This window comes from Zalophus californianus, chromosome 15 (assembly GCF_009762305.2).
Source record: "Zalophus californianus isolate mZalCal1 chromosome 15, mZalCal1.pri.v2, whole genome shotgun sequence".
Lineage (NCBI taxonomy): Eukaryota > Metazoa > Chordata > Mammalia > Carnivora > Otariidae > Zalophus > Zalophus californianus.
The window spans coordinates 7,434,630-7,462,333 of NC_045609.1; the positions used below are offsets into that span (position 1 = coordinate 7,434,630).

The 27,704-nt window shown below is 41.8% G+C and overlaps 1 protein-coding gene and 1 long non-coding RNA gene across 13 annotated transcripts in view; one reads left to right on the top strand and one right to left on the bottom strand.

Annotated features, from left to right (window-relative positions):
• Window positions 1–19,920, bottom strand: part of ATAD1 (ATPase family AAA domain containing 1) — a 70,768-nt gene extending 50,848 nt beyond the window's left edge. For 2 of the 5 annotated variants that reach the window (XR_003519801.2, XM_027593007.2), the window contains exon 1: window positions 19,731–19,920. The gene's annotated coding sequence lies outside the window, so the exon portion shown is untranslated. Of the gene's footprint in view, window positions 1–2,514; window positions 2,641–19,730 lie in introns of those variants that run through there. The other 3 variants (XM_027593016.2, XM_027592970.2, XM_027592978.1) reach the window with 2 other exon arrangements.
• The window catches only part of LOC113921789, a 30,757-nt gene continuing 5,666 nt past the window's right edge, over window positions 2,614–27,704 (top strand). For 3 of the 8 annotated variants that reach the window (XR_003519808.2, XR_003519810.2, XR_003519809.2), the window contains exons 1-5: window positions 2,614–2,738; window positions 3,246–3,377; window positions 6,932–7,026; window positions 24,189–24,415; window positions 24,799–24,879. This is a non-coding gene — a long non-coding RNA (uncharacterized LOC113921789). The other 5 variants (XR_003519811.2, XR_003519812.2, XR_003519816.2 and 2 more) reach the window with 3 other exon arrangements.

A 27,704-nucleotide genomic window follows, 5' to 3' on the forward strand; every position in this document is an offset into this window, starting at 1 on the left:
CATCTTCCTCTCATGGCATAGGACTATGCTGAGTGCTATGCTATGTGAAAAAGAGAGAGAATATATTCTGCACTCATGTGAACAGGAATAAATCAGAATTTGCACAGATGGCTCAGCAACCGGTAAAAATTAGGAACTGCATAGATTCGTATCTATGGTCCTCCACTAAAATTAGTTTCCCTTGTCACTACTACTACTCAGTTAAAGATCTTCTTCACTTCCCTCCCTCTGGAATAGCTCCAACGATTTTTAAATTCCTCTTAGATACCTCCCCCCTTCCATTCAAGAGTATATACTTCTCCCTGATAAAAAGACTTCAAAGCTTTCCTTTTACTTACAGGATTTCCAAGTGTTCAAGACCATCCTAACCTAACCTTAAGAGTAACGTTTAAGCATTTTCTCAGTAAGAACTTTCAATAGCTGGAGTCACTGGTATCTGAAAATGCCATGTGTATTTTCCCTCCACCATATTTGGTACCCTGGGACAGGTCATTTCTCTCCCTTCATCTAGGATTAGTCAATTTCTACCCAAACTTCAAAAACCAACTTTACCTTCTTCATCTTTCTGTCACATACAAGAGACGCTATTCAGTAATTATCTGTTCAACAGATAAACTGCAACTGCAGAAACACTTCCCACTCAATCATTCCAACAAAACTGCTGCCAGACTCTGAACGGTTTCCCAAAAAAAGTCAAGGGTTCCACGTTTCTCCATTACGAGGGGCCATTTACTTCACAATAGTACGTTATTTAACTTAACAAAATAATTGAAAGCCTTCATTTCAGATGAAGAACCTTTGACCTAGGGACATTAAGTGATTTAATTCACACCATAAAGCACCTATTGAACATGTATTTATAATGCCTACTATATACTGGGCATACGATAACGGTCAAGATACAATTACTGTCCTCAAGGAATACAGTCCAGTTATTAATTATATCTCTATAAATGGAGCTAGGGAGGAAAAGCCACCTAATTAAACTCTCTCCTCATGCAACAAATTCAAGTGTGCTTTCATCCATCAGCATGGATTCCTAAAGATGAGTTAACAATACTCCACTTAGAAGTAAGCCTTCATTCTAACAGAGTAAATTTGAAAATTCAGCCGGAAGATGTGATATCATGACGCAGGGATATTATTCATTGATGTAAATAAACCAACAGGCAAAAATCAAGGTTTTATTAGCTTAATCTGTGAAACCTAGTGCTATTCCAATAAAACATTTCCATTTATTTAAAAGCTTGAGTTAGCAGCGATAGAACCGCCACCTACTGGATGTTCACGGAACTACATGAACAACTAGGGCAAGTTTCAGTACATCCCAGTCGCCGAGACAATGACAATTTTTAATCCTATAAAAAATTTCAAGACATAAAACCTGTTAACTATACATTTTCCTATATTTAAATTAGTACCTGCAGTAGAGTACTCTAGACCTACGGCCATGTTTAAACCAGTAGTGCATCTTTCACAATGATTTTAAAATCCTGAAATGAAACTGAAACTCCTACTTGTAGGTTGTAACCGTATACACTTTATTGTCCACTCATCTATCGTTCGTATGACACGGACCCACCTGCAATATAAGGCCGTTACAGAAGCAATGCAGCAGAATACACAACAAAAGCTGCGTGTGCACACAGCAGTACGGAATGTATTTCAATCTTGTATAAATAAAAATTAAAAAATCAACAAAACACCCAAGTATGTACAAACGTACAGACGCTATTATGTACAACTAAGAAATATGGCAAAACCCTGCAATGCATAGTTATCTGTTAGGCAAACACGACACCAGACAGTTTCATTTAAAGAGTTCTCCGTTTCAGGATAGAAAACTTTAGAAATCGTACCACCTCGTCAGTGAGCAATCTACTGACAGGTTAGGGACCGAGAGTATGGTGTTTCTGTTCTAATTCACTGCAGGGTTGTAGAAAAGTTTTTCTCAACCCCAAAGTCCCAGTCTCGAGGGCAACAAGGCCCTAGGAACGCAGCCTGTGACAATGACTGCCAACCTTCCCATAAAGGACAGGTTATTATTAACAGCACCATCCTCTGCGAGAGCGTGCCCGGGCCTGAAGAACGCCCTCCGCCTTTGCACTAGGTAGTGGCAGTGCCCGTGCGACAGTCACACCCGGCTCCATCCGGCCGCCTCCGCCTAGGACCCCCGGTGTTGAGGTCGCCCGGGACGCCCCCAGGCCCCCGCGGCGACCCGGCTGTCTACCGAGAGTCCCTCGCAAGTCGCATAAATGGCGGAGGGGGGCAGCGCTAACGGAGACCCAAGGGCCTAGGCCGGGCCGGAAGCCAAGGCAGGCCCGGGACGCCCTTGGAGGTTAATCCGCCGGATACCCAGGGCTGCGGAAAGCCGGGGTCTGCACGGAAGAGGGCCGTGGGAGGAAGGCGCGGTGACCTTCCTCGCGCGGCCTCCCAGATCCCAGCCGGTCCCCAAGGGAGCTCAGCGGGATCCCGCGTTCGTCCCACGAGGCCCGGGAGAACCCCGCTACTCACCCCGGGGCGGACACTGAGGCAGCAGGAGCTCTCGGCCAGCCTCACACGGGAAGGAAACGCGGCCTGGGAGAGAATGCTTCCGGCGGGGGCCGTGCCCCGCCCCCTCGCACGGAGCATGCGCCGCCCACGGCCGTCGGCAAGAAGAGAGCGCGCTTCCGGGTTTCAGACAAGGCGGAGTGCGGGGGTGACGCGGCGGGAGGGGGCTGGCGTTTTACGTGTAGCAGGTGCGGCCGCTTAGAGCACTCGCGGAGGTGCGGAGTTTAGCTCCTGAGATGGGCTCGGGGAGGGCGCTAATCACAGCAGGTCCCTGCCGAGCTCGCGGGCTCCGGGCGCGACCCTGACAAATCGGGGAGCCTTTTCCAGAGTGCGAAGAAATGCTGTGCATCCCCGCAGAGTTCTCCCCGACTCCTCCTTCAGCCTTCCGCCCGCCTCTCGCCCCTCACCGCGCGTGCACACCCGCAGGCTCCTGTTCTGTCTGTCCTTTAGCCATAGCGCTGACGCGCATGGCCACCCCCCACCCCTCACCATCTGCCTTTCAGTTTCTACGGTGAGCTCACCCTCCTCCCCCGTCTCCGCGCTAACAAACACCTGGGGGTGGCGCCTGAAAGCCATGTGAAACGATTTTGCAGCCCACCCAAGCAGGACCGGCAGTCGGGACAGAATAGGATATCTGGTAGCAGGATTTGCATTTCAGTGACTTCCCTTTTTCTTCTACACCTTCCCCTTTCCAGAATGAGAGACGTGACACAAGAGGTCCCAAGGGAGCAAACCTGAAAGCCAGCGCCACCTGAACGCACAGACGGCCAAGGGGCGAGATGATACTCCTCACTGTTTCCAGATAGAAGAAGCATCGCTTTCTTCAGGTAGAGGCGGCAAGACTACCCTCCTCCGGAGGGCAGTTTGTGCCTTTCTGCTTTAGACATCATCTTTGATGTCTAAAATGCTGCAGCCTGATTGTAGGAGTTAGTGTATGCTATGGATGCCTACTGGGTGTCCCGTGATCGGCTTCTATGTGCTTCACATCTATAATCCAAATTCCTCCAAAAAAACAATCCTCTTAAGTAGCCATGATTTTCTGTTTTTATTGACGAGCAAATTTTGAGGCCTAAGGAGAAAAACTTTCCTAAGTTCATGTACCTAATAGGCAAATTTCACTGGAACCAAATTTAATTCAGACCCTACCCTTTACACTTTCTCTTTGAGATAGTAATTTAATAGCAGTTCTATTTAAGTCTAGTTGAAAGAAGACCATGAAATGACAAAGTCATAAGTCTTTAAAGGGTGAGGATGGGATGGCAGGGATGTGTAATATTTTAAAAACTATGATTGGGTTCATTAACAAGGATCAGAATGGAATTTAATACTGAATGATATGAAGCTAGGTTTAAGGAACTAGACTCGTTATTTAGAGAGGATATAGAACTTTGGGAAGAACAGGATGATTATAAGACCAGGACAGTTTACCAAACCAAAGCAAACCGAAACCATGGTTGCTCAGTAGTCTTGAAAGTAGTCTTGGAAGAGACTCTCCATTGGTTCCCTGGGATTATCCTCAGACTTATCCTCAGTCTGAGTCATTGCTTGGGATGCTCCTGGGAGCATGCATTGACAGAGCTAAAAGATAGAGATTACTGAAGGAAAGAACTTTAGGTGGCCCACTAAGATCGGCTCACCAGTAAGGAAAATGAGCTGAGAAATTCAAGATGGTAATGGACTTTCATCATTCACTGAGTGAAAATGTACCAAGGACCTCCGCTGCCTATGCTGAGGACCAGGGTGTCCAATCTACCCAGTTTGTCTGACACTAAGTGGGTTTTTGAAACATAGGACTTTGGATGCTAAATCAGAGAAAGTCTTAGGCAAACCATGAGGAGCTGATCCCCTATTAGGGACATCTTATATGGATTCTAGAATGAAGTGGAACTCCCGATATGATTGCATCTAGTCTCAATTCACCTGGAGTATGACTGTACAGGAAGTTGTTGGTAAAGTAGTCAAGACTGGCCATAGAGAGTCTGTGTGCCCCCAAATAAATTCTCTGCTCATTTCTTTTCCAGTGGTTTGGCTATAAACCAAGTACCTGCTGTCTGCACCTATACCTTTTGGACCTAACTTTCATTTAGCAAATTTTCAAGAAGCCTCTTATGTCTGCGTCCTAAGACATCAAATTACTGTCTTCTCACATATCATGCACGTTCATTTCCAGCTATCACTAGATCAGCTAAGTTCTTCCAGAATAGAGCTGAGTGAACATATGCTTTTCATCATAGGATAGCTTTATATAATTCCTGGCAGCACAAAACACCATATTTGGCCCACAGTAGGGGCTCAATAAATAATTCATTATGTATAACATTAATCAGGAAATTATGACAACAGATTTTTTGTAGACTTTCTGGGCCTTCCCCTTGTGATTGTTAGAATCAAGATATTAAAAATAATTATTACGTTTATTATAGAAAGTTGGGTTTTGGGTTTTTTGTTTTGTTTTTGGTTTTGTTTTGTTTTTTACCAATGCCTCCTAAAACAGTTTATGGCAGTTCTTCCCACTTGGAACTGAATTATCCTTTACGTTTGTTAGTTGGATGGGAGTGTGATTAATTTGCTCCACAGCCAAGGTGAATCTTTGCACTAGACCCTGAAGGGGAAGGGATTCCTTAGATTAGGGGTTCTCCGATTTCATTGTGGGTCTGTTCACTTGGACAACTTGGCAAAATGCCCATTCCTACGTTATAGACTTAGAAGCTCCCATTTAACTGCTCTAGGTTTTGGGGATTTGAATTTTGAATAAGCATCTGAGATGGTTTTGGATACTTGGAAAAACTGCCCTAGTCAGTGATGATTTTAAGATTTTTTTTTTTTTATTCATGAGAGACGGGGGGGGGGGGGAGAGAGAGAGAGAAGCAGAGGGAGAAGCAGGCTCCCAAGGAGCGGGGAGCCTGATGCGGGATTCAATCCCAGGATCCTGGGATCATGACCTGAGCCGAAGGCAGACGCTTAACCATCCGAGCCACCCAGGCGCCCTAGTCAGTGATGATTTTCGATGTATTTTTACAAAAACCTTTTATGTTCCAGCTCCAAAAGCCTGTCTGGTCAGCTGAACCATTAAGTCAGATGATGTATAGCAAAAAATCAAGGCAAGGAAGTCTCACGTTGAGATTCAGAATAAAATCTCTTTGAAAGGAAAAACAAATCTAAAATTTTTGGATAAGCAGACACATTACACCTGACCCTATTTGTTGCTCATTAGAAATGATTCTCTTGGGCGCCTGGGTGGCTCAGTTGGTTGGGCGACTGCCTTCGGCTCAGGTCATGATCCTGGAATCCCGGGATCGAGTCCCGCATTGGGCTCCCTGCTCGGCAGGGAGTCTGCCTCTCCCTCTGACCCTCCCCCCTCTCATGTGCTCTCTCTCTCTCTCTCTCTCATTCTCGCTCTCTCAAATAAATAAGTAAATAAAAAATCTTTAAAAAAAAAGAAATGATTCTCTTGACAGTGATTTAGAAAGAGCAGAACTTCAACAAATATATAGAATTACATCGCGGTAATTATGCCAGTATAATAGTCACTTGGTAGCCTTGGTTCTTTTAAAAGTTTCTTTTGACAAGTTAAATAGGATGGTTGGAGAAAGAACAGTAAAGCAAGAATATGGTACCTGAAACCAGAGAAGCACCGAGAAAGACCGAGATTAAATTGCTTGAAGCTCCAATAGAAAGAATAAGATGGCAACAAGGCAAAAGTAATGGAAAATTAAAATTTCAACAGAATGGAAGGAGTGGAAAGATGAATTGATAGCTCCATTCTATAAAAAGCACAGAGAGCTAACAGATGCAATAGCAAAGTTGTTCAGCTCTTTCAAAGTTGAAAGAACATGTTGTAAATTTACTTTTCATGCTTTTTACGTTTTAAAATTTTACACATAATTTAAAACGTGTGTATACGTACTTCTGTAATGTTATCAGGGTTGCACTAAACCACAATCTTCCATCGCCACATAATCCTTTTTCTTAAGTACTACTACCAATTGGACTTTTTTACAGTTTATGCTAGCCATAAACATCGTCTAGAACTTGGATATTTATTTTAAACCTGCAGTGTTTTGTTGTTTAGCTTTAATACGGTACTGAAAAATATACTGCTCAAATGATACTGTCTGTGGAAAGTCGGGATGGATCAAAACGGAATTGCTTGGGAAGAAGGCTAACCCCACTGTAGACTCATTAGCAAAAGTTTTAAAGCATAGATGAAAGAGCAGTCTCCCTAGGATTCATTTAGGACCTTCATCAATACCCTTCCATATGCTTTTCTTCAATGGGAGAGAGGATGCGAGGGATTGGGTGAGAATGACAAAGATGTGAATTCATCAGTGAACATGGAAAAAACAGTAGTTGAAACATTAATTCTCAATTTCTGTAACAGCAGATTGATAGATGAAGCATAAAACAAGACCAGATGCTGTGGTTTCCAGGATGCACTTGGCTTCCCATGCTTTATAACCTGGAGCATTTATTGCTGTAAGTAGGTCACTTGCTTGCTCTCATTTACCTGATTCGAGGAAAATGCCCTTGAAAGTATTTGGAAAAGAATGTGTGCTGGTATTTAATATTCTAAAAATTAAGATTCCATAAAACCCCTTTTCCCCCCATTTCTCTATTAGTTTGAATAAGTTGCAACCCTGAAACATAAGTGAAACAAAAATGGATGAGAAGAATTTGAGATCTCATTTTCTAAGCACAAAAACACTAAAATCCTGTGTCCATTCTGTTTTCCCCCATAATTTACTCTACTGAGCCCCGACACAGTATCCATCTCTCAGAATTCTAACTGGGGTTTAAGTTTTTGTATTCTCTTATCAGATGTGAACTTCTTGAGAAGAGAGGATGCCTAGGACATAGGAGGGGCTTAACAAATGCTTCTTTAAAGTTTATGTATTGAAGTGTAGTTGACACACAAAGGTTATATTAGTTTCACGTGTACAACATGATGATTCCACAACTCTGTACATTCCGCCGTGCTCACCACAGTAAGCACAGTCACCATCTGTCACCATACGAGGTTATTACAATATTGTTGACTATATTCCTGATACTGTGCTTTTCATCCCCATGTCTTACTTATTTTATAAACAGAAGTTTAATCCCCTTCCCCTATTTCATCCATCCCTCCGCTCTCAACTAGTGTTTTAATTAATTGATTTTCCCCCCAAATCTGACCTATCTAATGGGGCTTTTTAGGCTCCATTCCTACAGATTTCACCTGACTAGGGGAGAAAAAGGAAGGAAAGACATGGTTCAAAGACAGGAGATGTGGAATCAAGCCATTTTACTGACCGTACGTATATTATTGCCGTGTTGTGATAGGTCCATTCCTGATGTGTCCACCAGAGACCAGTCTCATCAGGGTGAGTCTCGGTACCCATAGGATTCAAGAACATGGACACTGCAGTCCAACAGACCTGGGTTTGAATGCATGATCTGTTCTTTTTTACTAGCTCTTTCACTTTGGGCCATTTATTAAGCTCACTAAGCCGCAACTTCCCCATTTTTATGTGGGGACAGAACAGTGTGCATGCCATGGAGTTGCATTGAAAATTAAATGAGACAGTATCAGGAAAGTGCTGAGCTCTATGCCTGGCAACTAGCAAGTACTCAATAAACATGCCATTGTAATACTGATATTTTTATTATACTGTGAAATGAGGTTCTCTCATTTCCAGAAGTCTCTAAGGACAAAGATTCCTTCATATCTCCATAGTATTTGCATGAAGACTTCACCTCCCAAAGTTTTAACCATAGCACCTCGCCTGGGTTCTCTGACTGGTGAAGGGCCACGCCTCTCTCTTTGCCTTCTTGATTCTCTCATTCTCACTCTCAACACACCTCTCTGGCCGACTCTTCCTGATGAGTAGTCAAGAAACCATTTTTGATAGTTATATAAGACCTATAAGATTCCATCCTTATGGTCACCAACAATTAAATTTAAAATATCGATCAATCCATGAAAATAGCTATGTGGATATTTCTCAGTTCACTGAAGACCATTATTGATATTGGCTGTTGTTCCCATCTGTCTAATAACAGCCATTTATTGAGCTTACAGTTCTGGCTCTCATGGAGTTCTAAAGACTAAAACATCTTATAAAAATGCAAGTCCTCACAGGGCTATTGATTTTTTTTAAAGCTAAAGGTTTATCCTATATTTCATCCCCATTTATCATTTGTTTAGGGAAAACTTCTTCCCTTCGATTGTTGAGTGGGTTTTGCACAAGAAAAAGAAATTAGTTCATTGGGTAAAGGTGGGATGCTGAGCCAGACTGGAGATTTTAGAAGTCGATACTTTGCCTGTCTTTATGTTTTCTTTGCAAACTACAACTTTCTTATCACACTTGGGGACTATCATTAACATCAGAGCTGCTATTCTTCATATAAAATTTAATTCATTTGAGCACAACACATTTAAAAAAAAAAAAAATTTACTATGTGCAACTCATGGAAACGCTCCTGAAATTGAGGGAGTTTTCCTGAGCAAAAGAAGCACTATATCCTGGTTAGAGACTGAGTATGTGGCTTTCAAAAGCAAAGACAAGGTCAAACCTTGCTGATTTTAGATGTTTAAGAAGGAGATTATACTAGACCTTCTTTCACCCTAGAGAAGCCCCACAATAGTGTACTGGCAAGCTAACATTAAAATCACCCTTCTCATCTTTTTATTGTCAGTGTTTCTGGAACCAGAAAAACAAAACAAAGGTGTAAGTAAGAAACGAAAGAAAGAAAAGCCTGTAACTTGAGTCACAGAAGTACAGGAAACAAATCAAGTATACTAAGTTGGCTGTGCTCAAAGCCGCGTTCAACTTCAAAACACTATACCTGATAGAGTTTCACGCACCTTTCTCCTTTCCAGTCCGTTGCTAGTGATTAAGCTTAAACTCTAGAACTATTCTGAGAGCAGTCAATGCTGAATGAGTCCAGTGCCGGAGGCATGGCCCATACCTGTTTCTTTATGTCCTCTGTGTTCTCAGGTAAATGGGGAGGGGGGCCACAAAGGGGACAGTTAAGGAAAGGAGGCAAAGAGGTTGACCCTCCGACAGTGTTTTTCCCCGCTGTGGTATTGTGCAAAAAGCAGAAGAGATGCTAATGATTCTTAACCAGCTGAAAGCATGAGAATTTTGTCTAGATGATCTTGAATCTCAGGCTGGACAGTGCTCCACCTTCCACAGTCCAATGCATCCATCATTCCGTCCTGCTTGGGCTAGATAGACTGGCTTTCCGTAGTCTGTTAGTCCTGTTGTCCTCATGGGCGAGTGTCGAAGGAGCCTTCCCCGACTCCTTTCCTAGAACTCGTGGAGGTAGACGGGGAAACAGTTTGAGTGGTGTCTAAAGTCATGAAGTACAGTGATTGTTCATTTTTTTTGGAGAGGGGAGGGGTAAAGAGTAAATAGTCCTACTTCCTCAGTTGAGTGAAGAATCATAAGCATTTCCAGCACGTGAACTCACACATGTAGACAAAAACAGGAGACAACTAAAAACCTCTCCGGAGACATTCTTCCTCATTCGATAGGACGGTGGGGGTCTATGATACTCCGTTTTGGTAACCATCTCCAAATTCTGTCTCTGTACCCGATACAGGAAGGTATTGCCAAGTCCAGGGTGTCAGGTACAAATACAGCCTCTCTCAAAACAGTTTCGAGCATGCAAGATGCAGGTTATTGAGTACAGCATTTGAGAAGTTCTGACAACACTAAAGGGAAGGGTCAGCTCTGTGGCCCTGTCACATGTCAGATGGCCTTTCTGGGTCACCTCCTCTGGAACTGAGCTAGTTCTACGTGTGTATACGTACTTCTGTAATGTTATCAGGGTTGCACTAAACCACAATCTTCCATCGCCACATAATCCTTTTTGTTTAAGGTGTTTAAGAAGGAGATTATACTAGACCTTCTTCGTCATTCCACGGTTCTGTGATTCTCTCTGGCCTGAGTGTGAAGCAACTTTGGTTTGAATCTCTTCCCCCCCTGCGACCCAACAAATGAATGCTAAGTTTGAATTCTAGGTTTGGGAGTACAGTTGGAAATACTAAGTGAGGAAGGTTTCTGAGAAGATTTGTGTAGTAACCCCTTGTTGGCCACCATTCTGCCCGTCCTAGTTCAGTCACAATGTGGTTTCACATTTGTATGCTTGAATCGTAAAATGGGTATGTCTGGAAGAGTTCAGTTCCTTTAAATTAAAGGACTTAGCTCCACTTACCCCTACCCCCATCTGCACCCCTATCCCAATCTTAAGGTCAGATGGTAAAGATGGAGGAGGTCTGCTCTTCTCCACCCTGTCCATATACAACAAGTAGAGAATAACAGTAGGAGGCCGGGCCTGGAGAAACCATGCCCTTCTTTTGCGGAGAGACCAGCTGGCTACTAAGAATGTTGCCAAGGCTTGCAAAAATGGTACTAGAGAGAAAGCAAATGCAAGAAAGCATTAAATATCAATATACTAAGGGCTACATCAAGAACTTTTTCAAAAAGAAGTGTGGTTAATATAAAATAAACCCCATCTTCCATAGCAGATCATGGCTCCCAGGATATGAGCTCATGAGCAACTGAAGGAAAATAGTCTTTTCTGCTTTATTACCAATATTATTGTTTTATTCTCTTGTAAATTCCCTATTTTCTGTGAAACCTTGAACTTGCCAGGTTTTAGCTAACAAGGCACTTTTCAGGAAGGTACCTATCACCACCCCCAGTTAGTGAGAGATCACTATGACAAATTTTGAAAACACTCACATAGATTCTAATGAATCATGTTTTAATTGAGAGCTGAAGAGGAAGAGTACAGAAGTAAGAACATAGATTTAGCTGTACCTATGTGTTCCTTTGGTACTTTTATTAACAGAAAAAAATTCCCCTCTTTTTTTTAAAGAAGGTTTTAAAATCTCATTCTCTAGGAAGTAAATTCAAGACTAGCAAGTTCCATACCTCTTCTACACGGCACAATTTACTGTTAATTTCATTGACTGTTGGTATACTGAGTGGTGTGTTAAGCTTGGAACACATCTCTCTCACTGAAGTAACAAACCAATATTAAGAAAGATAAGACACATGCATTTTTCCCTTGATAAAGACACCTTCTCCAGTGTTATAGAAATGATTAGGGAAGACCTAGATATATTTTTAGGAGGATATAAGTTCAAGGAATCACATTCTTTCAGGATTGAAAGGAATATCACATGTCATTGAATCTTAGTGGATGCCTCTGAATCTTGAACTTATCCTGATACAAATTGTTTTCAAATATTATAACAACAGTGTATCCTATTTGAGTTTTATTTTAAATTAACATATGGTAAAATTGACAGTGTGTGCATATGTGTGTGTGTTTACAGTTCTCTGAATTCTGATACAATAGATTCATATAACCACCACCACAATCAAGATACATAACAGTTTCATTCTCCTTAAAAACTACCTTGTGTGACTCCTTTGTAATTACCTCCCCAACCCCTGGCAGCCACGGATCTGTTCTCCATCACTGTAGGTTTGTCTTTATGGGAATGACATAGCAATTAAATCATGCAGCATGTAACCTTTTGAGACTGGCTTCTATTTGGCATGCCTTTGAGACTCATCCAAGATGTGCATATGTCAATAATTCACTCATTTTAATTGCTGAGTAGTATTCCATCCTACTACAGTTTGTTCATTCAGTCACTGAAGGACATTTAGGTTGTTGCCAGTTCTGGGTAATTATGACGAGAGCTGCTATAAACATCTATGTGAACAGAAGTTTTTATTTCCTTAGAATAAATACTGAGGAGTGGAATTGCTAGGTCATATGATAAGCATATTTTTAACTTTATGAGTAACTGCCCAACTGTTTTCCACAATGGCTGGACCGTTTTGCATTTCCACGAGAAGGTATGAGCATTCCGTTTGTTCTGCATTCTCACCAGAACTTGGTATCATCAGTATTTTTTAAGTATTCTAATAGCTATCTAATTGTGCTTTTGGATGGCATTTCCCCTAATGACTAGTGATATTAACACTTTTTTCATGAGCTTAGTTGCCATGCATTTATCTACTTTGGTGAAACACCTGTACAAGCCTTCGGTTCATTTTACAATTAGGTTATTTTCTTACTGTTGGGCTTTGAGGGTTCTTTATGTATTCTAGATACAAGGCCTTTGTCGGTCTGTAACTTATCTTTTTATGCTCTTACTAGTATCTTTTGTTAAGTTTTAAATTTTGATCAAGTCCAATTTATCACTTTTTTTCATTTATGGATCATGTTTTTGGTGTCATGTGTAAGAACTCTTTGCCATACCCCAGGTCATGATGACTCTCTCTAAAGGTTTCTTCTGCAAGTTTTATATTTTACATTTAGATCTGTGATACATTTTGAGTTCATTTTTGTATAAAGTGTGAGATTTAGGTTGAGGTTCATTTTTTTTTTTAATTTATGTATTTATTTGACAGAGAGAGACACAGTGAGAGAGGGAACATAAGCAGGGGAAATGGGAGAGGGAGAAAAAGGCTTCCTGCTGATCAGGGAGCCCGATGCGGGGCTCAATCCCAGGACCCTGGGATCGTGACCTGAGCCGAAGGCAGATGCTTAACGACTGAGCCACCCAGGCGCCCCCTTGGTTAAGGTTCATTTTTAAGTATACGAACATCTAACGCTTTTTGTGGAAAAGATGATCTTTTGGACCTTTGTCAAAAATTAGTTAGCCATATTTGTGAGGATGTCTTTTTGGGTTCTCTGTTCTGTTCCACTGAGTTTTTGTCTGATCTACGTGACTATCCCTTCACCATGACCACACTGTCCTGTTAATCTAGCTATAGAGCATAACTTAAAAGTCAGGTAGTGGGATTCCTCCGATGTTTTTCTTCTTTTTCAAACTTATTTTGTCTTTTTCTAGTTCCTTTGAATTTCTATGTTAATTTTAGGATCAGCTTGCCTGTATCCACAAAAATTCTGATGGGATATTTAATAGAATTGAGTTAAATCTGTGCCTCAGCTTGGGGAGTTAAGTTTCTTGTCCCCCAGTAGGTCTTCCCATTTGTTTAGGGCTTTTTAAAAATTTCTTTTATTAGTGTTTTGTAGTTTTTAGCGTGGAGATCCTGCTTATGTTTTGTTAAATCTATTCTTAAGTATTTAAATAATTTTGGAGTATTCTAATTATTTAAAAAAATCAGTTTCAGTTGTTCATTGCTGGTATACAGATAAGACTATTTTTGTGTTTTTACCTTATGTCTGTGACCTTCCTTAACTCAGTTCTAGGGGGAGTTTTTTGGGTCACTTTTGGTTTCAATCATGTCATCTGCAAGTAGGGACATTTTCATTTCTTCCTTTTCAATATGCATGCCCTTTATCTCTTATTCTTGCCTTATCATACTGGCTAGGAGTTTTATTTATTTATTTATTTATTTATTTATTAAAAGATTTTATTTATTTCTTTGACAGAGAGAGACACAGCAAGAGAGGGAACACAAACAGGGGGAGTGGGAGAGGGAGAAGCAGGCTTCCCACAGAGCAGGGAGCCCGATGTGGGGCTTGATCCCAGGATCCTGGGACCATGACCTGAGCTGAAGGCACACGCTTAATGACTGAGCCACCCAGGCGCCCCTGGCTAGGAGTTTTAGTATGATGTTAAATAGCAATGGTGGGAAGGAACATCTTTGCCTTGTTCCTGATCTGAAGGGGAAAGTAGTCAGTCTTACATCACTAAGTATGATATTAGATGTTAGCCTTTTGTACATGACCTTTACGAGGTTGAGGAAGTTCCCTTCTTTCTTAGTTAGCTGACAATTTTTTTTTTAATCTTGAATGGATGTTGAATTTTTTCAAGTGCTATTTCTGCATCAATCGATATGGTTATGTAGCTTCTCTTCTTTAGTCTATTAATACAGTAGATTACATTGGTTGGTTTTTTTAAAATGTTGAAGCAGCTTTGCCTTTTCAGGATAAGCCCTGCTTGGTCGTAGCATATAATTAAAAAAATACTTCAGTGTTCAATTTGCTAAGATTTTGTTTGATTTTTATGTCAATGTTTATGAGAGATATTAACCTAGAGTTTTTGTTGGTTTTTTGTTTTATTCGTTTTTGGGTTTTTTTTTTTTTTTTTTTTTGTATTGCCTTTGTCTGGTTTTGGTATCAGGGTAATGCTGGTTTTATAAAAATGAGTTGGGAAGTGTTCCGTCCTCTTCTATTTTTTGGAATAGTTTGTATAGAATTGGTATCCTTTCATCTTTATATGTCTAGTAGAATTCTACGGTGTAATCATCTAGGCCTGGAAAATTATTTTGAAAGTTTTTTTTAAAAATGTCCTTATAGTTATAGGATTCTTTAGGTTGTCTGTTTTCTTTTTGATGAGTTTTGGTAGTTTGCTTTCAACAATTATTAATTCTACCTAAGTTGTCATATTTATGTGTTTAGAGATGCTTATTGAATTCCCTTAATACCTTTGTAATATCTATAGGGTCTGTAGTGATATCCTCTTTTTGATTCCTGATAATGATAATTTATTTTTTTTTTTGGTTAAGATTTAGGAATTTCATTTCTCTCAAAGGACCAGTTTTTTTTTAAAGATTTTATTCATTTATTTGAGAGAGAATGAGAGAGAGCGCATGAGGAGCAGGGGGAGGGGCAGAGGGAGAAGCAGGCTTCCCGCAGAGCAGGGACCCCGATGCAGGGCTCGATCCCAGGACCCCGGGATCATGACCTGAGCTGAAGGCAGACGCTCAAGGACTAAGCCACCCAGGGGCTCCTACCCTCCGTAGTTTCTGATGAGAAACCTGTAGTCACTGAATTGTTGCCTTGTAAGTAATATGTCATTTTTTTTTTTTTTTTGTCTTCAATCATTAGCAGTTTGATTATGCTGTATTTGGGCATGGATTTCCTTGGATTTCTCATGTTTAGGGTTTACTCAGCTTCTTGAATCTGTAAGTTTATATTTTTTACCAAATTTGGGAAATTTTTAATCTACTCGAATATGTTTTACTGCATTGTATTCTTTCTATTCCTCTTCTGGATCTCCAGTAACATGAATATTAGATCTTTTGGTTTTGTCCCATTGGTCTCTGAGGCACCGTGCATTTTCTTCCCATTATTTTTTCTCTTCATTGTTCAGATTGAATAATTTCTCTTGAGTTACTTCAAATTCACTGACTCTTTCCTGTGTCATCTCTGTTCTGGGATTGGGTCCATCCAATGAGTTCTTTATTTTGGTTATTTTACTTTTCAGTTATAAAATTTCAATTTTGTTGTCTTTACCTTCTGTTTCTTTATATTTAAGAATATTTCCCCTTACTTCTTGGTACACTTTTATATAACTGCTTTACAGCCTTGGTTAGTTAATTCCAGCATCTGTATCATATGTGCATTGACCTCTGTTACTGTCTTTTCACATGTGAGTTGAGATTTTCCTGGTTCTGTGTATGGTGAATAATTTTGAATTGTATCCCAGACGTTTAGAATATTATAAGACTCTGGGTTTTGTTTAAATCCTGTGCAGGATATTGATATTTTTGTTCTAGCAGGCAATAGAGGTAGTTGCGTTCAAGCTACAAATTCTAACCAATATTCTGTGGGTTGTGGTTTCAACGTCCATTCTGTTTTCAAAGCATTTGTAGTACTATTTGGATCTATGTTCTATGTGTGCCACTACTCAGTGATCAGTCTGGGACGTGTGTGGTGGCCCATCCTTTAGTTCGGTCTCAGAGTCTTTTTTTTTTTTTTTAAGATTTTATTTATTTTAATCTCAGAGAGACACAGCGAGAGAGGAAACACAAGCAGGGGGAGTGGGAGAGGGAGAAGCAGGCCTCCAGCAGAGCAGGGAGCCCGACGCGGGGCTCGATCCCAGGACCCTGGTATCATGACCCGACCCGAAGGCAGACGCTTGAACTACTGAGCCACCCAGGCGCCCCCGGGCTCAGAGTCTTTGGTACAGTTTAGGCTCAGCTCTGGCTTGAGGGGGAGCCTAGGAGTTTATAATCAACTTTATCTCTTACTTTCCTGAGTTTCTCCTTCTCCATGATCTCTGGTCCTTCCTGGCTCCCTGGACTTCGTCTTTTACTCCCATCACCAGAAAGCTAATGCTTTAGTTATCCTGTTCCGCTGCCTACTTCCTGAGACTGGGCCATGCCTGGGGCCAAGCAGTAAAGGGACAGAGAGAAAACAACTGATTTTGCCCACCCCCCTGGGACCACAGCTTCTCCATAGAGAAAGGTTTCCTTCCCTCAGAGATTTTGGTGCCTGTGGGCCCCCACTGCCACGGTAGTCATTGCTATTGCTGGGGCAGCAGGATTTCCTGGGGCCTAGGGTACTAGAGAACAGAGAAAAGAACAGGAAAAAATGGCAGATTTCCTGGACTCTCTGAGCATTAGGAAGTGCTTTTCCTGATCCTTGAGCCAGAACAGAACTGAAAGCCTTCTTCAAGAGCTTTCTCTGTGCCCTGGCACCCATTCCGAGTTTCAGGCTGCCTTATATCTAGTGACCAGGGGATTCTGATAGGGGAAAAAACAAAGCAGAAAACTCACTGCTGGGAGGACCTGGGTGGCTCAGGCAGTGAAGCATCTGCCTTTGGCTTGGGTCATGATCCCAGGGTCCTGGGATAGGGTCCCACGTTGGGCTCCTCACTCATCGGAGTCTGCTTCTCCCTCTCCCTCTGCCCCTCCCCCTGCTCCTGTGTTCTCTCTCTCTGTCTCTTAAATAAATAAAATCTTAAAGAAAAACAACTCACTGCTGATTTAGTGGTGCTTTGCAAAGTTCTGGTCTTCTTTCCTAGTTCACCTGCTACTATTTATAGGCTTTTCAAAGAGCTGTTCCATGTGTTCCATCCAGGTCTCATAGGTACATTCAGTGAGAAAAGCAGGGTAGAGTGTGCTTACTCCTTTTACCTAGAACTGGAATAACACATTTTATTTGCTGTTATGGACCGAATGTTAAAGTCCCTCCAAAATTCATATGTTGAAGTCCTAACCCCCAATATGATGCCAATTAGAGATAGGGCCTTTGGGAGGTAATTAGGATTGGATGACGTCATGGAGATGAGGCCCTTATGATGGGATTAGGGCCTTTATAAAAAAGGGACACCAGAGGGCGCTTGCTCTCGTGCTCTCTCTCTTCCTCCCCCCCCCCCCCCCCCCCCCCCGCTCCCTGCCATGTGTGCCATCTGCAAACCAGGAACTGAATTGGCCACCACCCTGATACTGTATTTCACAGCCTCCAGAACTGTAAGAAACTAAATTTCTGTTGCGTAAGCCTCCCAGTCTAAGGTACTTTGTTATGGCCATCCAGCCTCACTTAAGACAGTTTCCAAAATATTCATGAAAAACATTCATGGCCCTACATATTGTGTCACTCTTCCCAATTCAGCCACAGCTTTTCCACATCGTTCTGCGTAGTTCCACCGAGCATATTTTCTGCAAGGTTTATTAACAATTTTTACTGAACTGAATTTTCAGACAGAAAAAGAAACAATCCCCTAAAACTAGACTGGTAGCTTTAATGCTTTTTATTGTTGAGTTATAATGTCTCAAATATGTATATTTTTTGATATGTCAATGTTTTGAATTAATTTGCTGCTTGATTGTTTGGGTCCTGGTCCCCTTGACTCAATTTGCTCCGTGTTTCACTGTCAATCACCTCAAGGCTAAATGGCCCAGGTCCTGTTTGGACCAATTATTTTTATTTATTTATTTTGTGTCTTTAAGAAGCTTATTTCAAAGTGCATATGGTGAGAAGCCCACCGTCCATTTCTTTCACATACAGCATGGTAAAATACCAGAAATGAGAGTAGTGCCGAATAAACGTAATTGAGTAGAAGGAAGATAAAGGAGCTACGGAACCCTGCTTCGCTCACTTGATAAAGGCTTGTCATTGGCAGGTAATAGTTTTAAATAAATTCATATATGAAAAAAACAGAACACTAGTCATTCTTGACCATCAACAATGAAGGACAAGTCCTCATAATTGGAGTGGAACGAGACTGGAACTAAGTTACTGTCTCAAGTAAGCCGAAGACTCTAGAAGCGAGCTTTGGTACCTTAAGGCAGTTTCAGGTCATGCTCTATTGCTCTCCACCAGATGGACTTCCTTTTCCATTTTTTTCTCCCACTAATCTTTTCCATCTCACCTGTTCCGTTTTCTTTTTCCCCTTTGCACAAACTTTTACCTCTATGAACTTGTGTTAATCTGCAGAGCAGGCTCTAAAGGAGCCGCTGGTCCTCGAGGGTAATGCCTTTCCTTCCTTTGCCTCTCATCTCTTCCTTGCATGCCCTCTCCACCCGCATTCCTATTCCACCATACTGTCCTTCTCCCTAAGACCGAGCTCTAGTTCTGCCCATGGTGGCAAGAAGGCACGGCTTTCATTCTGCTAGGGTTCCCTTGAAAATAAAAGCTCATTACTTATTCTAGAATAAGAATGCTGCAGTGCGCCCCCCAACTAGAGTTTTATTCAACCATTACATTGTTCCAGAGTTAATATGTATAATTTGTGAAACTAAACCTCACTTGTGATTTGGCCACTTCCATCTTAGAGAAAATCAAAAGAACAGTATTAGAAACAAATAATTTCACCAGAACCTGTTTGAAAGAGAAGAGTTCGCCTCTTGAATAAAATTAGGAGTCCACATTCTGGGCATTTTGGTTATTTATGCTGCAGCTGAGGAAAAGGTAAGGTATATTACTGTGTTTGGTTTGTAATTAAAACAGTATCATAGGTGCCCCTCCCTGTCCCCACCCCCTTCAGAGCACAGAATATTAACTAAGGTGGACATTTCCTCTGTTGATGTTCCCTCTGGGAAACAAAAGATAGAAATAGTGAGAAAGGCCTTTCCAGATAATACCCCACACCAAAGTATTGAAAGAAAAGGTTCATATAACATGACATGATAATGTCATGTAACATATGAATATTATTACCTAAGGATTATATTATATCCAGCTGGTAAGTTGTATTTGTATGTTTAAGTGTGTATTTGAAAAAGTACGTAGTCTTTCAATTATTGAGTTTATAAATCCTTAACTGAGTGTCTGGGAAAAAACTGTGCTAGGCATTGTGAGAAGGACAAAGGTTTACACAAGAGGGTTTTTTTTTTTTTTCCCCCCTAACCTTCAAGAAATGTCAGCGCAAAGCGGGAGTAGCTTCACTGAAGTGAAGATTAAGATGGGGCTAGGTGTTGTCAGGGCTGAAGCTCGAGAGTCTAGGTGCCTTTTAGGTTCTGTTACTGTACCTTCTGACCGCTGTGAATCAGGCAGGTTCTTGGGGAGCCTCAGCTGGTTTGCTCTTTGCACAGTTCAGCTGTGATTAGCGTCCTTCTAGTTGGTAGGAGACATTGTCCAGGAAACTCTCTAGCCCGTGGGGGAGGTGGCATCTTCTGAACCAGCACCCCCCCGCACCCCCCCCCCCCCCGGCAGAGAACTTTGAACGGGTGGAAGAAGGAGTTCGTGTGCATTCTTGCTCATGTCACAATGTTGGGCCTGTGACTCAAGCATGTGGCAGGTCACTGTGATTGGACCATTGGATCACCAGGCCCTGACTTTAGAGTGGCCAATGCTGCTTTTTCAACTCTTAACTGCCACATGGGTACGACATAAGATATATCAATAAAAGACATAAAATTATTTTAAAAATACTGTTTATTGGGACATCTTGAAGGACTGGGGTCAAGGGAGTGCTTGTTTCCTTACCATCTCCAATCTGGCACATGTTGATAATTATTCGTCACTCATTCAGCATTTACTGAAAGCTTACCAAATGGCAGACAGCGTGCAAGGTGTTGGAGGGGGCAGCTGGGCAAGAACAAAGGAACAGAAGCTCTCTCTTCCCTCCGTGACAGCTAACAGTGGACACTCCTACAGTTACCACATGCCAGGCTTGTTCTGAGTGCTGCATAGCTCCGCTCCTAACCCTTAGAACAGCCCCATCCGTTAGTACTAGTACTGTCCCCATTAGACACCGGACAACCCTGGCCTGCAGAGAGATGCACCAGCTTGCCAAAGATCTCACAACTGGAACGCAGCGGAGCAAAATTTGAAAGCAGACCGTCTGGCTCTGGAAACTGCTTTTAACCTCCATGCCAAATAGCTGCTCAAGGAATTTATGGTCTGAGTATACATGGGTAAGTACATCTGTTTTCAGGGTGAGGCAGCGAAAAACGGTGTAGAGGGAAGACAAGAAGGGACTCAGGTTGAGTGTGTTTGCCTAAACGGACACCAAGAGTGTCTGACTCAAGAAATGCTCCATTCCATGCCCCAAGGTGAAGAATGGAATGACAGGACATTATTAAGCACGGTGAAAAGTTGGAAATATTTGCCAGCAATGGCGGTGCAGTTTAATTTTATGTCCAGGGCTACAAAGGGCTACAACCCTGCTTTCACACACACACTGTGAGGGTCAGTGAATACAGTCAGTCCAGTGACATCATTTTCTCCACTTTCTCCGCTTTGCTAAGGGGCAAAGGTGCGAAGTCCGCTTCCCTGTGGAGGTTTGCACCTGTGGGGCGTGTCTAGGAAACTGATGGCATGGTCTTCTGGGAGAGTACTTGCAGCATACTGGGAACCTTCTGGAGCAAATTGCTGAAGGTGGAAGGCTGCAGAAATGATCATCAAGCCTCAGATGTCACAAGAGAGGGATGACTTTTCAGTCAATGCTTGGGGTAGAGAGGAGGATAGGGTCAAGTTGTGAGAAATACAGGAGATGTATTTGTGTAGATCACTTAACAGTGGATGTTATCGATAAATATTCCTTATCATTTATGTAGTATATAATATGTAAGTACTCACCCCAGGCTGTCCTTATAAAAGCATGTTTGCAGAGACCTAAGAGAGAAAATGTAAACATGCCAGAGGTCTTCGCAAGACCTTATATATGCTGTTTAATGACCTTCTATAGTTCTAAATGTTATCAACAAATGTTAGTAATAATAAATGGTGGTGGATAGTATCATTATTGCTCTTATCCCCATTTTTTGTTGTCACTAATTTTATATTGTGGTCAGTTGGAAAATAGGATTTACTTTTGGAACTATTCAGGGGCACCTGGGTGGCTCAGTTGGTTACGAGACTGCCTTCGGCTCAGGTCATGATCCTGGAGCCCCAGGAATGAGTCCCTCATCGGGCTTCCTCCTCGGCAGGGAGTCTGCTTCTCCCTCTGACCCTCCCCCCTCTCATGTGCTCTCTCTCTCTCTCATTCGCTCTCAAATAAATAAATCTTTAAAAAAAGAGAAACTATTCAAATATTTAAGTAGATTTTTCTAAACAGAAAGAGAGGAATGAAATTCGGCAAGGAACTTAGTTGTTATTAGTGGGCATTGTGGATTTTGCATTCCCACAGAAACAAACTCATGAACTAGGATTTTATTATCCTAGAATGAATTTCTTGCCAGGAGTCACTTTCTGCCTATCTCACCATTTGATATTTGCAAGATCACTAATAATTCCTCTGTCCACCCCACATCCCTTACTTCTTCCCAGGCAAGTAGAGAGATTTCAGAAAGACGATGAGGAAATTCTTTTCCTTCTAATTTGTTCTTTGGCCCTTTTAATCCCCCTCCCTCCACTGCCGGCAGGGCGTTAGTCATTAAAATGCGTCAGACAACTGTGATGCCTTCAGGATCATAACCGTGATATAATCACGTTACACACCCATTCAAAGTTCTCTGCTCCAGGGTCAAGCCTATGGAGCTCCTGCCTCCTCAACTGGTTTTTCTGTTGTGAGAAGGATAGGAAAGGAGAGAGAGAGATGAACCCCCTGTAATTCTGAGGCTCATGTTTCACTAGAGTCTGGTAAATCTCGAGATACTTCCCTGTTGATAAATTTATTTAATTTATTCCTATTAACCTGGCATATCATAGTCTGTTGCATGAAAATACCACATTTTATTCAGCCATATTGATGGACATTTAGGTTCTAACTTCTCGCTATTTCAAATAATATTGCTATAACATCCCTATGTAAGTGTTTGTATGACATCTATGAAAGTTTCTGTAGAGTAGGGGTCTTCAAACATTTTATCCCACAATTTGGAAAAACTTTTCCTCCTTACACATTTTAGAATTGGAATCAAACTTTTTATCATAACTTTTAGTTGCAAAGGAATTAATTTCCTTGTAATGGAAACATTAACATTTAAAAGTAGAATTCTTTGGGCACCTGGGTGGCTCAGTCAGTTAAGCATCCGACTCTTGGTTTTGGTTCCGGTCGTGATCTCAGGGTCTTGGGATCGAGCCCCGCGTCTGGCTCTGTGCTCAGCAGGGAATCTGCTTGATACTTTCTCTCCCTGTCCCCCTGCCCTGGTCCCCAGCTCTGGCTCTCTCTCTCAAATAAATAAATAAATCTTTAAAAAAATAAAAGTGGAATTCTTAAATGTATCCAATGGTGTATAAATACCATAGTGATCTGATACTCACCGTTATCCATCACACATTAACGATATGAACAAGGTCTCCTATAGTGGGAAATTCTACGTCACTTCTTTTTCTTTTGGGACTTGAACTTTCTACTTGTCACAGGCTTTTATTTGAATGTAACATACATTATATGTGTTATGTGTGAGTGTTTTTTATTGATCACGTTACCATATTTCTCTATAACAAATTTTATATATAAACTTAAATTACATTAAATTTCTTTGATCACAATACTCCAAAGTGTTAACAGTTTTTCTGAATTGAGTTATCATTATTTTTAGTTCATAATTGACCAATTAAATGCTTTTAAATGTTGATCACATTGAAACATAAAAAATATCAATGGAACTTTAAGAAATCGGTTTGTGTATCATGAATGAATTTTACTTATTTCTAGGAGATGGGTTCAGCATCAGTTTATGCCCAGTTTTTGCTTTTATATTATAAACCCCGAGGACTATCATTCACGTACATGAATAAGTAGGTGACGGTTGGAATAAATTGAGTAAGTGATGTTACTCATTTATTTGAAAGCTTTCCCCATTGTATGCCCCACATCACTTAGTGGTGTTATTTTTAATGATTTATCAGTGGGCAGTTTGCTTAGGTCTTCCTTCAGTTCACTAGGAAACAAGAAATGTTAAACTAATGTTCAAAGTGTGTGTTATTCAGTAGACTCACTCAGATTCTCAATGTTGATATTATTTCGGATTGTCTCTTTAGTTTCTTGTAGGTTTTTACCCTTTGGGGCAACATATCCTTGAGCATTCAGATAGAGAAGACAGGTGTGCCTTTCTCTTCTCAAGAGGGAGACAGGGCCACTATGAATGGGAGGTAGGGATTAGGAACCACGGGGGTGCTTGACTCCATGGGTTCTCAGGTAGTTCGGACATGGACGATAAAGATCTGGAATTATCCCCTTGAAAACGATCTGTGTGCCTCCCTTCTCCAGTTTGAAACTCCTACTCTGAGGTTTATCCCCAGCAGCAGAATTGCTATTGTTAGAGTCTCCTACGCTGTGTGACCCATTTCCCCAAACCCACGTCGCTGAGGACATTGCTCTGCTTCTCAAGGACTTGGGAGAGGTTCCCTCTGAGAATCCCCATATATGATTCATAGGAGTTTTCTAACTTTGGGAAAAGCCCATGATCCCTGTATTTAAATGACTGGTGGCCAGTGAGTGGTAATCCACCAGAGTTCTAGGAAACATTTGATTTCTATAATTTGCTTTGGGACAACCTCTGAAAGTATTTTCATTCGTAACTTTCTTTCTTTTAAAGGGCATCCTGAGTCTCCATCAACCAAGGTGGTACAAAAACAGCACTCTACTTGGTTTGTGTTCTGTGCCCTGAAGCAGAAATGCGTTTAATTGTACATTGCAAAATAAACAGATATCTAGAGGAGAAGGTTATTAAAAATATTTTGCGCAGTTTGGAAGAACAAACTAGAGGTCAGGATTGCTTGACCTAGCGTCTCCAAGCAAACCCCAGTCAAGTAAGCTGCCAAGGTAAGTGAGCTACTAACATATAGCTTATTCTTTGGGCAAAACTTTCTGGTTTGCAAATTTCTGGATATAGTTAAAAGGGACAATACATTTCAAAAATAGAGTAACAGTCCTCCTCAGGCAGGTGAATTCTACTTTAAAAACAGATTTAATGTGCCAAATTCAAATCATAAGAAGCTTGCCCAGTTATAGGACAAATGCCTCAACATTGTAAAATAAACAGGACTTGAAATGCAGACAATCCTATTTTACAGTTACAAGTTATTTTAAAAATATAAACACCGAATAATGGAGCAATAAAATATATTACAGTTAGCAACTCTGTAAGGACACATTAATAATGAGGTAGATCTTCATTAAGGCCTCCCTTCCACTCGCTTCAACAGGTGACCTAGGAAGAGGGTGGCCCTATGAGCTCTAGCAGCCAATGGCCTGGGACCGCACCCTGGGAGGCAGCCAAGACAAAGGTACTATGTCCAGGAAAGACATTTCAGATAAGACTTAAGTTTTAGAGCTAAGAAAATAAGGGTTTGTTTGTTTGTTTGTTTTCTCCTTAGAAAAATAGACTGTTTCTATCTACTAACTTCCTGCCTCCTCCCAAGTTCCCCAGCTTCATAAAATTTATGTTAAGGATTTGAAATATTCCCAGATTAGTTGTTAAGTATCATGACCTTCTGTTTACAGCTCTCCTTTTCCTCTTGGGTTTCCTGAAATGTAAAACCTGTTCATATATGTATATTTTTAAAGATTTTATTTATTTGATAGAGAGAGCACAAACAGGGGAGAGGGGCACAGGGAGAGGGAGAAGCAGACTCCCTGCTGAGCAGGGAGCCCGATGTGGGGCTGGATCCCAGAACCCTGAGACTATGACCTGAGCCAAAGGCAGCCACTTAACCCACTGAGCCACCCAGGCGCCCAAACCTGTATATCTTTTAAGAAACGCTCAGCGGGGAGTCTCGTTCTCCTTCTGACCCTCTCTCCTCTCATGCTCTCTCTCACTCTCTCTCTTAAATAAATAAAAATCTTAAAAAAAAGAGAAAGAAATGCAACATACTTAAGTACAACAAATTAGCAAAAATCCACCAAAGAAAACTGTTTACCTATTGTATTTAGAAAAGATAAAATTTCCCTCAGCTAGATCTGACAACATTACGTTTTTCTATGGTATTCTTTCTGAGGTTGCTATAAGATAGAAAAACCTAAATTGCAATGAGAGTACCTTTTGAACTTACTAATTCTAAGACGTCCTTAACAAGAAGGCTATGATGGGTAGGATCTAGAAGTGCTTTATTTTGTCATTAAGTGGAACCATGGAAATTAAAGTGCCCCCCCTCCACTGGGCCCCACTAGGTTAAGTTTAAAATATTAAATGTAAATTAAGGATACCATATTCATGTGGTTGAAAAATCAAAAGGCACAGAGCAATACCATAACATACAATGGGAGGTATGGGCCTTGGAGCCATGTAACTGGGCAGTGCTGTAAATGTCACCTTCCCACCTGTCTCCTAGCCATATCGGTATCTTAATAAGGAGAATTTTTTTTTTTTTTTTGAGAGAGAGAGAGTGTGTGCGGTTGGGGCGGTGGGGGGGGTGGGGGTTGCAGAGGGAGAGAGGGAATCTTAAGCAGGCTCCATACCCATCTCACAACCCTGAGATCATGACCTGAGCCAAGATCAAGAGTTGGACGCTCAACCGACTGAGCCCCCCAGGTGCCCCAATAAGGAGAATCTTGAAATGTAGAGGTGAGTAGGAGGTTTCCGGTGAGGGCGAACTTCCTGATTCAGAGATGGCTGTCTTCCACAGGTGGCCTCACCTGGCGTGGTGGAAGGGGGCGGGAGCTCTGGCAGGCCTCTTTCCCATAAATCGCAATGAGAGTAACTTTTGAACTTACTAGTTCAGATTCGTAAGGGCACCGGTCCCATTCGTAATGGCTCCACGCTCATGACCCGATCACCTCCCAAAGGCCCACCTCCTAATACCATTACCGGGGGTGAGTTTCAACCTAAGATTTCGGGGCAGCCGGGGACACACACATTCAGTCTGTGGCAGCGTGGAAAAACCGAGGCTGTACACAAAGGATCAGCACTTTTTCCAGTCCTCTCTTGCAATTGTCCTTTCAGTGTATGTGTATTTGTATAAGAATAGAAGAGGAAGGGGCGCCTGGCTGGCTCAGTCAGTGGAGCATGCGACTCTTGATCTCAGGGTTGTGGGTATGAGCACCATATTGGGTGTAGAGATTGCTTAAAAAAATAAAATCTTGGGGTGCCTGGGTGGCACGGTGGGTTAAGCGTCTGACTCTTGTTGGTTTCTGCTCAGGTCATGATCTCATGGGTCATGAGATCGAGCCCCACGTCAGCTCTGCGCTCAGTGCAGAGTCTGCTTGAGATTCTCCCTCTCCCTCTCGCCCCTCCCCCAGCTTGCTCTCTCTCTCTCTCAAATAAAATCTTTTAAAAATAAAATAAAATCTTTTTTAAAAAAGATTTAATTTATTTGAGAGAGAGAGAGAGAGAAAGCAAGCATGAGAGGGGAGAGTGTCAGAGGGAGAAGCAGACTCCCCCCTGAGCAGGTAGCCTGAAGCAGGACTCGATCCTGGGACTCCAGGATCATGACCTGAGCCGAAGGCAGTCGCTTAACCAACTGAGCCACCCAGGCACCCAATAAAATAAAATCTTTAAGAGAAAAGAATAGAAGAGGAAGAAATGGGAAGAGTAAAGGGGGAAAAAAAGACCTTTATCTCGGGAAGTATATTAGTGAGCCACTGGGAATTCTTAACCACATGAACATGTCACTCAAATAAACTTCTCTGTATTGCTCTTTCCCCTCCATTCCCTTTTATCTAGTCTCAGCCAAGTATATTTTATTATTTTGAGGTTTAGGTTTTAGGGCAAAGTTCAGAACTAATAGGCGACAATATTCGTGGAAGAGAGGCAAGCAGGGATGCAGCCTCTCCTACCCTCATACCAGGAACAAACTAACCCTTCTCTGGGGCAAACTGGCCTGGTGAAGTCCAAAGTTCAGCTTTCTCTCTGCAATGACCTGTTCAGACTTCAAAGAGACCCGTTGGGTGGTGTTGCGTCCTTCTGGACTTGCCCTGTTGACTATGCTGTGCACCATTTACACCGTCTCTGGCTCGTCAGCAGGTGGCAGTGTTCCCTCTATTCCCAACGGCGTTCGGCATTCCCTTCCCTTTTTTTTTTTTCAGGCCACATATAAGGGCTGCCTCTTGAGTATTCCCAAGTATTTCCTTGGGAAATACTCTCCCAATGATCTACTAGCACTGAGGAGGAGAA